Source organism: Triplophysa rosa, linkage group LG7 (genome assembly GCF_024868665.1).
Source record: "Triplophysa rosa linkage group LG7, Trosa_1v2, whole genome shotgun sequence".
Taxonomy (NCBI): domain Eukaryota; kingdom Metazoa; phylum Chordata; class Actinopteri; order Cypriniformes; family Nemacheilidae; genus Triplophysa; species Triplophysa rosa.
In genome coordinates this window covers 14,987,291-14,993,290 of record NC_079896.1, presented here as the reverse complement: position 1 = coordinate 14,993,290, position 6,000 = coordinate 14,987,291, and positions in this window count along the sequence as shown.

Genomic DNA, 6,000 nt, shown 5'->3' with positions numbered 1-6,000 from the left:
GCCCGTTTTACCTTCCGACGCTCTGTAGGGCTGTCAGGAATTTCTCATTTTAAGAGATAATATTTAAGTTGTTCATCAAATGCAAAAGAGTCCATACTGCTATCACATATACTCATCACCAAATATCTAATCGAGCACATCCGCAGGACAAGTGTCGTGATGCGCTTTTGCACATGCGCAGTACAAATCGAGCGACCCCTGAACGGATTGAGTCGACTGTGGTGAAAACTGGATTAACCGGAAGTGGCGTCGTCGCGCATGCGCGGAACAAATCGTGTTTCCGGGACGGATCGGGTAGCGACATATAAACTTGTGTCTTTACTTTACCAGGTGCAGCAGCCAGCCATTGTCAGAGACCTACATTCAGCATGGGACTGAGTACAAAGTCACAGAGACTTACTCCATGGAGAGGTGACAGAGCCTGTATTTTTGCAGATGCACAGGGACGATCAACAAAATGTCATCAGAAAGGTCCTGAGGGGTCAATTTTCCAAGGCGAAGTATGACTTTTTGTTTGTATTTCAGTATCAAGAAGACATGGAAACATTTTTTGGCATACTGTATTGATAAACACGGCCTAAAGGTCAATGCCATGTTCCTCAATCAGCAATTTAAGTAGATGAATAGATTAGTGAGTGAGTGAGTGAGTGAGGGAGGGAGGGAGGGAGGGAGTGTGTGACTGAGGGAGGGAGAGATGGAAGGAGGTAGTGAGTGAATGAATGAATGACTAAAGAAAAGAAGGAACAAATGTATAAATAAATAAATTGAATGAATTCAGAAAACTCTGTGTGTTTCTTAAATACAGACATTTGTTAAAGTATGCTAAAATATGTAGAGCATAACATAAATAAAACACACTTTACTAAATGGTGTCTTAAAATTCAACTTAATGGTTAACATTTGTATTTAATTTTTCAATTATTTAATTGGGGTAACATTTTGTGCCACATATTGACCTTCACATATTTTGCCAAAAAAAGTATTTAAGAAGAGAATCATTAATAAAAATAAACTTAGTTTTACTATAAACAAAAAACATTTTTTATAAATAAAAATCTATTTCTCACTGCTGACATATAACAGGATTCTTAGTGTATCCCTCGTACGTTTCTCCAAACCATTACAAATTGTAATGTGTTTAATGTCTTTTGATGTTAAATGCAATGTTCAATAAAGAGTTTATTTAAAAACTATTTCCGGTATGGAACAAACTTTTTTTTAACTGCCGTAAATTGTATCAACCGGACGTGGCGTCAGTTTCGCGCATGCGCGGAACAAATCGTGTTTCCGGGACCAGAGATGGCAAAAGTACACACATCCTTTACTTAAGTAGAAGTACAGATACTCATGTTTAAAAGTACTCAAGTAAAAGTTGAAGTACTGACTAAACTTGTTTACTCAAGTAAAAGTATAAAGTATGGGCTCTAAAATGTACTTAAGTAAAAAGTAACCAATACTACTACCTGTTTTAGAGTCACCCTCGTACCTCACAACTGAACTACCATTATGTAGAACACAAGCATAAAAATGACTGATGGAATAAATCTATTTGCCACTACCTAGGTAGTGGAAAAAAACACAAATTTATAATACAATTATGATGTAAGATAAGAGTGTAAAGGATAAGCGTATTGATAATAATTGTGACAGAATTCCCTTTGTCTCAAGTTCTCAACCATAATTTTAGCTATTCTTTGTGTTGCCTTCAGCCTTGGTCCGTGGCAGTTTCTTAGACTACTAGCCTATGTCTGCGATGCGTAATAGCCAGTTAATGACTGTTTGGTACTGTGATTGTCAAACCATTTTATAACAGAATTTCACTGCTTTCAATTTTAGATTAACTGTCCCTTTAAATTTTAAGCACAGCCCATTCATGGACATATCATTATACAAAGTTGGGAGATCTTGTCAAAAAGAGAAAACTGAGAAATAAAGAGATAATTAATTAGGCAAGTCAATTTACTTGGTAACCATTACTATTTTTCTCGATTGGTTAAACACATTTCTTGACATTATGCCTCGCTTTAAAATATTAAATGTTTAGCCTCATTGTACGTTACACTCGTTCAACATTAAAACTGATGTCAGTGTTGCTAGATTAGGTGATTGATTTCCAGCCCAAAGGCCACTACCTACTCACTCCAACAAAAACCAGCCCCAATTTTTAACTTCCAAAATAACGTGATAGTATTTTATTGCAATGTCAATCAACGTTGATAAGGATCGTTTTTTATTTCCTTATAATTTTAATCATGACAAGATGAAAAAATATAATAAAAATCAGGAAAATAGATCAAACAGATCAAACAAGGCAAATGCATTAAGAAAATAAGACTAATAGGATATGTCCAGAAACCACTTCAAATGGCAATCAGGAAATTAGCGCATTTTTGTGCAAAAGTGCCCACTATAATTAGTTAATCGAAAGCAACGCAATGAGCAGGTATTTTTCACTCGTTCATGAACTTAACGCACACACGATAGCAAAAAATATGCAATTCATACATACTAATGAACAACAGCAACAATAATGCGCTTACCTTAACGAGCTGCTTTAACTTCTGACAGAGCTACAGTACATCTTTCGTGAAGTATATGTTTGTAGAACATGCGAATAGCTAAATAGCTAAATTACATATTTAAAATCTGGTCCTTTCGCGCTAAAAAACCCTACCATTCACGAGTCACCACATGATGCATAATATCACGCTCGAGATCTGAGAACAGTTACTCCGTCTTCTTTGATTTGATTGGTCACCGCTTTGCTCTGTAAACAGTAACTCCCGCCTTCTTACATTTGATTGGCTAGTGGCCACCTCACACAGCGCTTCGGCTTTTAGGCAGACCTATCATTAGGTTGAAAAAGTCACACAATGACAAGAAATAATATTGAATGTGCATCAAATACAGATTAAAACTAAAGTAACGAGCCTGGTTTGAAAATGTAAGAAGTAGAAAGTACAGGTATTTGCGTAAAAATGTAAGAAGTGAAAGTAAAAAGTCGTCAGAAAAATAAATAGTGGAGTAAAGTACTGATACCAGAAAAATCTACTTAAGTACAGTAACGAAGTATTTGTACTTCGTTACTTCCCATCTCTGTCCGGGACGGATCGGGTAGCGACAAGTGACAGTGCGCAAGCTGGAACAGATCGTGCAGTGTCGTAATTCATCGCAAAACAGAATTATCATTTGCGCATGCGCGTTTTCTACTACGTCCACCATTTACGTACCATAATAACGGTAAAAAAAGTATTAAATAGAATACTACCTGTCATAAATAACATATTTCAAATTAGATTAATAAACAAATGCTGATGAACAATACAGCCTAATTAACGCAAAAATACATGTCATGCAATATGGGTGATATCATTTTACTGCCAACCGCAAATGAAATAAAAAGAAGATTATTTTGATATGCACAACACAGGCAAATATACACACACGGCGCGCTAGGACGGTTCTTGTTAGAGCTGTCAAAAATTAAATGTCATCACATTATGTTCTCTATTTTAAAAGGTAAGTGACTGTAAATGATTGAAGAATGTCGAGTGAAACAAGAGTTTATTCAGTTAGTTCAGTGAGTCTGCTATTGTATTACAGTTACTCCTGACAGGAGGCTAAATATTTAGTTAATACGTAACATTACGCTTCAACTAAGTTGAATGATGCAACTCAAAAATATCTAGTGCATAAATTGTAATTTAGGCTGTGTCCAAATACCCCCACTTGCAGTCTTTGCACTTGACCACTTACTTTAATGACGTATTTCTTGTTTTTGGCCCAAGTGTTCTAGTGAATCCCAATTGAGCATGTATTTCTGGGACACACTTAGCAAGTGTAAACATGTAATTAATGTGGTATTTGGACGCAGCCTAAGTGCCCGTTTAGGCTAAGTTGTAACTTACGCACGGCTGGTGCAACCGGCCCCTGAACACAACCAGCTCGGATTCATTGCTGTGTCCCAAATGACATACTATGCACTTAAACTATGCACTCAACCATGTAGTGTATGGATTTTAGAAGGGTAGGCTTCCTCCAAATACCCCCACTTGTGGTCTTGGCCACTAGAGAGCGCGTGCACACGACAGGAAGTAAGAGCTCGCTTCCGAGCGGTATTCAGGGCTAAGTGTATCCCATCATGCATCACGTTCTGGATATATCATGAGACTTTTTGCCCAGGTCTCGCGAGATGTTGCGGAAAGCTTTCCAAGTTATACAACTATATCTATTTATGCTATGTTTGGCTAACATGTGTTTTTCTTTTGTTTTTGCTTTTTTTGGATTCAACTGCTTTGATACAATAAAAATAAAGTGCTATAAAAATAAATCTGACTTGACTATATAATTAGATATTACATATAATTTCGTAGTAAAACGTAGTGTTACACATTTTATTGGTGAAAACTCAAGAGTTCCCTTTTGAGAGAGGTCTCTCAACATTGTGTGTAATGCTAGGGGAATCCCCTTCTCTAAACCTTACTGAAACCTTATTGAATAACGCCAGTAGAAATGAAAATGTAACTGGCCAATGTGGTCCAAGATGGCGCTTAGGGGCGTGGTCGCCACCCCATATATTACACCGTCTGGACCACATAACCTCAGAATCTTTCTCCTTCACTTACCTTTGCGTGCTGTTGAGGATACTGCCATGAGAAGAGGATGAACTAGGATCCTTCTACTCGTGTGTTCCAGCATGCCCGTGTGTGCCTTATGTTCTGGGCCCATCGACCCACAGGACACGCATGCTCACTGCGTACTCTGCCCGGGTCTGGCCCATGCGGAAGCGGCTCTCTCCGATTCTACTGCCCGCACTGCGAGTACCTTCCGGTGCGGGTGTCGAAGGCTCGGAGAGTCGCCGCCCTCGGAGATTTTGTTAGGCAGCATCCCGCTGCTGCCAGCGAGCCGCTGTTGGGACTGCCACCCCTCCCCCCCGGGGAAATGGAGTGCCGGACCGCCATCAGTGCCGGTCTTCTTCGCCGATTAGAGTCCTCATGTCGCTGGCAGCTTCCAACAGGGACCTGTCTGAGTCCGAGAGGGAGCGAGCGGAGTGTGATGCCCCCATGCGCTTCACGTAGAGCTCTTCTGTGTCCTCGCCTAGGCTGTGCGAGACCTCGGCCTTGATGGACTCCCCCGAGGAGTTGGCGAGGAGTAAGCTGGCCACTTGGTTTCTGCAGCCGCCACAGCGCCCTTAAGAAACGTGCGCCCTTTTCTCGATGTTCACGAGGAGGTCGGGACGCGCTTCAGGATTGGCCATCTTCGCCTTGGTGGGTGGAGCTGAAGCATTCCGCGCATATGCGCACATTCCTCCCTTCAAGCAGGCGATCACAGCACACCTGTGCCCGTCCTCGTTTTCTCTGCGGTCCGAGGCTGGGGTGACTGTCCAAATAGCGGAGAAGGCGTATTCCGCCTCTGGAGAGGCTGCCTCAGCTCTACACTAATTCAGCAGTAATCTCACAATGAGCAAACCTTTCCCATACGTTTTGCCTTGTGTATATGCTGTATAATTCAGCCGTTTCTCACACAATGAGCAGACCCTCCCTTAGGTTTTGCCTTGTATATATGCTGTGTAATTCAGCCGTTTTCTCACACAATGAGCGAACCTTCCCTTAGGTTTTGCCTTTTATATATGCTGTGTAATTCAGAGTGGGACCCTATTGTAATGGCGGCATGCCGTGTCAGCACATGTTGTCATTATTCTTTCACATGGGCGAGGTTCAAAATGGCGCCGAGCCTTTTCACGCACGTGCTCCATGCATTTGTGAGGCGCCCCCTGTAGGACAGTGGTCAGAGCCGCTCTCTTCTGCATAGGAGATCCGGTTTTGATTCCATCTTAACCATCACTTCCCATGTCCAAAGTACACCGTAATGTGTTTTACGTGTGCACTATATTTTATATTATACGGATGCGAAGCGTCTGTAATACCTGTGTAAATCCTTTTGGCTTAAAGGGTGCAGGCTTTCCACCAAGTTCCATGGAAGCAACGCTGCCCATGTGAC